The 8,720-nt window shown below is 33.3% G+C and overlaps 1 pseudogene; it reads left to right on the top strand.

Annotated features, from left to right (window-relative positions):
• Positions 1 to 7,815: 7,815 nt before the first annotated feature.
• On the top strand, positions 7,816 to 8,109 carry LOC141518480 (small ribosomal subunit protein eS21 pseudogene; annotated as a pseudogene).
• The last annotated feature ends 611 nt before the right edge of the window (positions 8,110 to 8,720 follow it).

The raw sequence follows: 8,720 nt of genomic DNA, 5'->3' as shown, positions 1-8,720 counted from the left end.
ACTTTTGGCTTAAGAGATCAGGAAAGATTAAAAGGATTATTAGGTATCTCAGCTAAATCTTGAAGAATGAGTGGGATTTCAAATAGTGGAGATGTGGGAGAGGGCTTTCCATATAGAGGTGACAGCAGAAACAAATGTATTAGCTGGGAGAAATGTATTTTGAGAGACTAGTGAGTAATGGACCACAGGGCATATGAAGGGGGATAAAGTGATGCAAGATTAGGAAATTGAAAGTTAATTGTAAAGGATCTAGAATACTGGACCAGAGGTTGACTTTATTCAGGAGATGAAAATTCCACAAACATTTTTAATCAGTGGAGTAACATGAACTTTGAATTAGCTATCAGAACAAATAACATCTATCAAGTATTTATTTTGTGCCAGGCACTGTGTTAGACATTGGAGAGATAAAGTATGAGAGTCTCTTTACTCAAGGAGGTCACAATCTAATGTAAGGGAAACATTGCAAAAAAGGAAGCTGATAGGAGAGCTTAGGTGGAGCAATATGCTGCCTAGTGAGAAAAATGAAGCCCTGGTGTCTGACTGGGAAAGGATTTGGGGGCTGTGAGTTATAGAACTGATTTTTTCTTGCAAGATAATAATTTCTGAACTGAGGCGAAGTGAAGTGAGCAGAACCAGTCATACACATTAACAGTAACATTATGTGATGATCAACTATTATGAACTTGATAATCTCATCAATATAATTATCAAAGTCATATCTAAAGGACTTGTGATGGAAAATACTATTCATATCCAGAGAAGGAACCATAGAGCCTGAAAACAAATCAAAGCTTACTCTTCTAAGTTTTTTCAATTTGTTTTATATTTTGTGTTTTTTTCTTTTTGTTCTGTTGCTTCTTTCACAACATGATTAATATACAATTACATTACCATAGTTAAACACATATAACCTACATTTGATTACTCTGTCAGGGACGGGGGGGAGGGAAGAAAGGGTGAGAGAAAAATTCCAAACTCAAAACCTTAACAAAAAATAATTGTTGAAAAACATTTTTACATGTAGTTGGAAAAATAAATATTTTTAAAAAGTAAGAAGGGAGTAAATTCCAAGCATGAATTGTAATCTGTACAAAGGCAAGGAGACTATGTGAGAGATAAGAAGAATGTTAACTTGACAGTAATGTAAGATTCATCAAGGGAACTAATAATAAACTTGGAGAAATAGCTTGGCATGAAGATGTGTAATCATAAAGTTAACCATGATTTTTACATTTTAAGGTTTATTTTAGATAGTTTGCTATTTAGAATCAATAAACAAGTATTTATTCACTTTTAAAAATGATTAGCTTCTGGAAATTATGTAATACAAGAGAGCAGCTTGGTGGAAAAAAGCAAGTAAGCCTAATCTGGTTTTCTATAGGATGAATTGGAACAAAAATAAACTGGAGACAGGGTACTTATATGGACAAGAAATAATAAGAGTCATAACTAATAGTAAAAAGGAAAAGAAGGAATGAATTCTAGAGTTATTGTGGACATAGGAATCAATAGAATTTTATAACTGAATGATAGAAGCAACTAAATTAACAGCAGAGAGTTGATACATTGGGAGAACAAGAGAGAATAATTGATATTTAAGGTCTTTTTTTTTCTTTTTGTTCTGCTGCTTCTTTCACAACATGATTAATATAGAAATATGTTTAACGTAGCTAAATATATATATAACCTACATGAGATTGCTCTCTGTCAGGGGCAGGGGGGAAGGGAAGAAAGGGTGGGAGAAAAATCCAAAATTCAAAACCTTACAAAAAATGATTGTTGAAAACCATTTTTACATGTAGTTGGATACATAAATATTTTTTAAAGCAAGAAGGGAAAGGAACTGGTTTGGTAGAAATGAGAAAGTGATTTGGAGTGTAGCAGTTTCAGATTGTGCTCAAATTAATGCATCCAGTCTTTCTTGGAGCAATAAATCTCATCATGGAAATTTAGCATGTGGACAGTGAGTGATGGTAGAATACCCAGAGTTCCCAAGGTTCTGGTGGGCTTTCCCTTGAACTTGAATGGAAAGGGGTTATTTGAAAGAGCCAGAACAAAGTAGATGTATCATTCAGTTGGAAAATGGTAACATGGAGTAAGATGACTGTTGTAAGTGGAGGATGTGAGCAATATGAGGAGAAATGCAATAAATGGTATAATGATTAATGAAATGAACCTTCTTTTTCTTTAGTTCCTTTATTTTTCTCCAGCTTCTATGACTGGTCAGGTGAGCTGATTACTGTTTAAACATCACAACTAATGACTCTGGCATGTCTTTCCCCTCCTGTAGCCAAAAAGAGGGGAAAAGGAAGAAGCATGAAAAGGTCTTCGTTCAAACTCCACAATTCCTTCTCTGGGTACAGATGGTATTCTCCATCGAAGATAGCCCCAAATTGTCCCTAATTGCTGCATTGAAGGAATGTGTAAGTCCATCAAGATTGATCATCACTCCCTTGTTGCTGTTAGGGTATACAATGTTTTTTCTTGTTCTGCTCCTCTCACTCAGCATCAATGCATGCAAATTATTCCAGGTTTCCCTGAATTCCTATCCCTCCTGGCTTCTAATAAAAACAATAGTGTTCCATGACATACATATGCCACAGTTTGTCTAGCTATTCCTCAATTGAAGGACATTCACTTAATTTCTAATTCTTTGCCACAACAAAACAGAGCTGCTATGAATATTTTTGTTCCAGTGATGTTTTTATGCTTTTTCATCATCTCTTCAGGGTGTAGACATAGTAGTGATATTGCTGGATCAAAGGGTATACGCAATTTTGTTACCCTTTGAGCATAATTACAAATTGCTCTCCAGAAAGGTTGGATGAGTTCACAGAACCAATAACAATCTACTAGTGTCCCAGATTTCCTTGCAACCCATCCAACATTGATCATTGTCCTTTCTGGTCATTTTGGTCAAACTGAGAGGTATGAGATGGTACCCCAGAGATGCTTTAATTTTCCTTTCTCTAATAAGTAGTGATTTAGAGCAATTTTTCATATGACTATGGATCACTTTGATTTCCTCATCTGTAAGATGCCTTTGCATATCCTTTGACCATTTGTCAATTGAGGAATGGTTTGTTTTTTGAATATTTGACTCAATTCTCTGTCTATTTGAGAAATGAATCCTTTGTCCGAAATGCTAGATGTAAAAATTGTTTCCCAATTTACTACATCTCTTTTGATCTTGGTTACAGTGGTTTTGTCTGTGCAAAGCCTTTTTAATTTAACGTAATCAAAATTATCTAGTTTGTTTATCTTATGACCACCTAGTTGACAAGGACATTTTCTGACTCACCCAATTCACTGCACACCAGTTGTTTTGCTTATGTTAGTCTATGAATCATACATCAACCAATGCAATAACTTTATAATTGAGATAGTCATTCCTGAATGTCTAGATGCCAATCCCTATAAAAGTAAGGCCCTGAAAGGATTAAACATCTCAGATCATGAAGAAGCTTTGAGGCAGGACTTCATTAGAGGGGATCATGGACCTTTCAATAAAGGGCTATTGATTCAGATCTCTACCTCAGTCTCATTTATTGTAGCTAGGACAATTTTAATCACCACATTATCAATTATTTATATAACATTCTAATGGCTGCAAAGTTCTTTTTATATGTTATCTCATACAATCCTCATAACAACTCTGCAAACAAATGAGGAATTTTGATCACTATTTTATAAATGGAGAAATAACTCTTAGGGCAGTTAAATAACTTTCCCAATGAGTGGGATATTCCCTCTTAAGAGTTAATATTCCTAGTGAAGTCCTCTCATAGTTAAAGATCATTAAAACAAAGACAATTACTCTTAGACTATTCTTAGAAGAACCAAGGAGAGAGACCTTGCATTCCAAGCCATGCACTGTCTGGATTCTTTTGGGGGAGGTGGGGAAATAGTGGACTATTTCCAGAGAGACCTTGCATTTTGAGTTAGTCACCTATTTGATGATAAAATTATCTTAACTGGGAGAACAATAGACTGTTACCATGGGAAAAAAACCTTGCATTCCAACGAAACTCATGAGACTCTTCTTGTTTGATGATAAGTAGACTATTACTTCAATAAAATAGTTATAATCCTGAAGGTTATTCTCACCATCTGGATGGTGAGGTACTCTACATCTATACAATGTTCTTTTAATATACTTAAGTTGCAAAATTTCCAAAAGTTTCTGGGCACTTAAGACATAGCCAAGTCTTTGAAATGATGCATTTTAACCAATGAACAATTAATACAATAACAAATGTAATTCAGAAGCAGGTGCTGGGACTCATCACAATACCACAGATTGTCTAGTTTATTTGAATTATCACAACTGAATAAAATTGATTGCATATATTAGTTATAATAGGCTTTTAACAAATGTTTACTGATTGACTAATGGATCATCCTAAATCAAACTTAAGTCAGGATAATTTAATAGAGTAAAAAAATGTATGTGGTTCAGAAATAGGATGACAATGATGACAAAAAATGACAGGCAATCTCAATCAACAAAACAGAGGTTGGAATATTATATGCCCTATTATTGAAACAATGTAAAGAAAATCTTTTTGACTTTTAAAACTATCCAAAGTGGGGCTGTCCTTAAAGTAAGTAATTTCTTCTTAATCTATTAGAGGTTTCCAAGAAGTGGCTGGATGACTTCTTGATGGGTATATTAAAAAAAATAATTCTATTCAGGAATAGGGTGTCTTAGATTGCTTCTAATGATACTTTAGCTTGAGCATTCTATGATTCTATATTTTTTCATGAGTCACTAATGAAAACAAAAGAAAAACAAAACAAGCAAGCAAAAAACTAGTCAGTGCTTTTTGGACTGGGTTCCCTGTCAAGGATTAATTGAACTCAGATATTGCCAATTTACTGGAAAATAACTTGGTGAGTCAGTCATCAAATGAATTTCCATTTGATTGAATTTTGATTTGTTATAACAATCCAGTTATAGCCACGATTTTTCTGGCATACTTTGAGGACTACTCTTTCTAGCCAATATATTCATAGAAGGAAGATATTTACTGGAGTTATAGAAATCCTTTCCCTGTTCTTCTAAAGGCCTTTAGCTCAGTTTGTTGTCTATTGTTTTCTACATTTGTTCATATAAGATTTCATCCTTTTAGTTTGAGAATAAATTGTAATTGAGTTGTACCAAGAACATTATAATATGTTTTCTCTAAGAGTTACTATGTCTTAGGATCAGTTTTGCAGGTTAAGCTACCTTAGAATATTCCTTCTTATTTTAGTAAAAGTCTTTTTTGTGAAGCTCCCTCTGAAAACAGTATATTTCATTTTTTAAATTTTTTTCAGCATCTTGTTAGCATTTTGTCAGCATACTACCCATAGCAGACACTTAATAAATGTTTATCAATTTGAATTCAATGAATCTGGAATCATCTTTTCCAGCATAATTTTGACCAGCCCCCATTACATTGCCTACTCATTGAAGATTCCTTTTGCAGAGTCTTGCCAAATTCTCTGAACAATTTATTTTCTTATTCAACATATATATATATATATATAAGATTTTGGTCCATAAGTGAAAACTATGTCATTTGTGTCTTTTGCTCTTTTCACAAGTCCCACAAGGTAAAAATGACCAAATGTCCCAAGAGAAACTGTATTTCTTTTTTCTTGGTTTTAGAATGGAATTGAATCTGTCAAGCTAATTATAATCCTTTGAAAAAAAGTATTAGTTATTCCTCTATTTAATGAAAATACTTTGTTTTCTGTTTTTTGCTAATTGTGATAATTTCAATATGAATATGATTCTATCTTCAAATGAGGAAAATCATAATGCCGACTTCCCAGGAATGTGGTTAGGATAAAATGAGATGGCATTTGCAAAGTGTTTTGCAAATTTTAAAGCAATTAATATAAATGCTAATAATTATATTAATAAATACTACTGCAATGATAATAATAATTAAAATTACTATAGTTTATTAACTTGTTGGATTTTGGTAGAGTTGTTTCTTTCATATATCATGCTATTTTCTCTTTTTGTACCTTTGTACCTTGTTACCATCTTCTTCCATGACTGGAATTAATTCCTATGTCAATCCTGTCTCTTAACATCACCCCTCATTCCCTTCAAAACCCTGATCAAATGACTACTACACCTATGTGAAAAATTTCTTATTCTCCCCCTAAATATTGCTGTCCTGCTCCTTCAAACAACCCCACCCTTGAAAAAATATAACTTGTATATATTGAGTACATTCTTCTGGATTATCTTTTGTTACTTATGTTATTTAAAAGACAAAAAGTCCAGATGATCAAAAGCACTATGAAATGATTTGTTTTGTTTCTTTTGGGGCATGATGAACTCAACTTGATAGATTCTTTTTGTTGACTTTCCAAGAAGATTCTGTGAGGCACTCTTCCATTACATGGTTATCTTCATCAGTATATGGAATTTATTTATTCATGTAATTCAGCTCTTCCAGTAGTATTTTTACTCATTAGTCACTGGACAAATATCTTTTTAATAATACTTATAAATCTTAATATTTACAGATCACTGAATAATTTCTCTACTATCTTTTCTTTCATTCTTCTACCATTGTTGCTTAGTAGAAAGGAACCTCACAGAGGACCATTATTTACCCCTTTTACTTATTTTGTATCCATAGCCAAAAAATTAATTGTGTAGTAGTGAAAATTAGTATTAGTAATGAGAAACCTCTCTATACCTAATTACTTTGGTCTCAGATAGAGGTCATTATGTCACCAACATTATATATAAATCTTATTTTATATGGCAGAAGCTTTGAGACCTGATTCTCCACAGACATAGACTTCAAGAATCCGGAGGTTAGTACATGCCATGAGGCACTGGGTTAATTGAGACTTGCTGAGAAACTTAAATAACAGAGTTAGAAGAGTAGGCTATATGTCACTTACCCTCTTTCTCTTTTGTTTTCTTCTTTTTTTCTACCATCCATATATATATTTCCTTATCCCAAAGCCATTTCTAACTTTTCTCTCTAAATCACAGCAGTATTAATACCATACCTGTTATTCTATTACTGATATAGAAATAAAAATTGCTTCTGGTTTTTACCTCAAGTAGTCCCATATTGGATATTTAAATGATAGAAAATGCTTCTTCAACACCTTGAAGTTAAATGATATTCATTCCTGCATATTTTTACATTATAATAATGCCATTTTAAATCTTCATAGGATTTTATTATTTGGTTGAAGGAATATTTGCATAGTTATTAATATATAATCTCCTATAATAGCATACATGATCTTTATTACTGTAGTTATCTAAAATAAAAGGTTACTGGAGGTGAGCTGGATTAGATAGCTCCTTCATTCACACATTCATTTTGCAAATACTAGTCACTGCAGTGACTACAATGTGCATGGCCCCATGCTAGGCACTTCGGGGAATATAAAAAGGAAAAGATTATACCATCAATGAGTTCAAATATAACATGATAATATATATATATATATATATATATATATATGTGTGTGTATATATATATATATATATATATATATATATATATATATATCTCAAAATACCATTACCCAAGGCAAAATATGAAAATACAATGCATGTGGCATCTACAAATGGTTGTAGAAATGTTAGTGGGGGATAAAATCAAACCTGGCTAGAAAGATCAGGGGAATGTTTGTGGTAGAGTAAAATTCCAAGGATATATTGAAGGTAAAGTAGCAATGGACATATAATTCTGAAAAAGAATAAACATTCTAGTTAAAGAAAGGGCATGCTTTCCCTCTTCCGCCGCCGCTGCGCCTGCACTCGGCCCCTTGGCTTCCGACATGCAGAACGACTGCGGCAAGTTCGTGGACCTTTACATGCCGCGGAAATGCTCGGCCAGCAACAGGATCATCGGGGCCAGGGACCACGCGTCCATCCAGATGAACGTGGCCGAGGTTGACAAGGTCACCGGCAGATTCAATGGCCAGTTTAAAACATATGCAATTTGTGGAGCAATTCGTAGAATGGGAGAATCTGATGACTCTATTCTCTGCCTGGCAAAAAATGATGGTATTGTTTCAAAAAACTTCTAATTGAAGAAATCTTGTGGAATGTTTTAATAAATCAGAAAAACAGCAAAAAAAAAAAAAAAGAAAAAGAAAGGGCATGAGCAAAGGTCTGGCTATGGCAAAGTATTAGGAATATTTGAGGAATAATTTATATTGACTAGCTCATTGGTATATAAGGAAATAAGCTTAGAAAGAAAAGTCATAATGAGATAGTAGAGGACTTTCCATTCTAGATACATTAGTTTGACCTTAATTCATCAAGTAATAGGAAGATTCAGAAGATTTGGAATAAGTATATGATCTGTGAAATCAAAATACCTGTCAATCATCTATAATATCATAGAGAATTGGATGATTTGCTACAGACCTGAAGGACATTAAATGCCACAATTTCAAAAAGAAGGAAAAAATAGAAGGGGAAGGATGATAGAGACACTATAAATTGTAGGGTACTGAGATTGACTTCTTTTACATTTCATGTCAGAATGGGCTTATTAACTTTTGTTTTGACAGGGAAACCAGATAAATAAATCAATGGAATGTTGTGGTCATTTTACATGCAGATTTGATCAAAAACATTTGACAAAATCTCTCCTTTCTTATTAACTAGATGAGAGATAAGTCAAATGATAGAACAACTTAGTAGATTTGGAATTGCTTGGTGATCAGACTCAATG

This window comes from Macrotis lagotis, chromosome 1 (assembly GCF_037893015.1).
Source record: "Macrotis lagotis isolate mMagLag1 chromosome 1, bilby.v1.9.chrom.fasta, whole genome shotgun sequence".
NCBI classification, from domain to species: domain Eukaryota; kingdom Metazoa; phylum Chordata; class Mammalia; order Peramelemorphia; family Peramelidae; genus Macrotis; species Macrotis lagotis.
The sequence above is the reverse complement of the archived record's forward strand: the minus strand, read 5'-3'. Positions and strand labels throughout refer to the sequence as shown.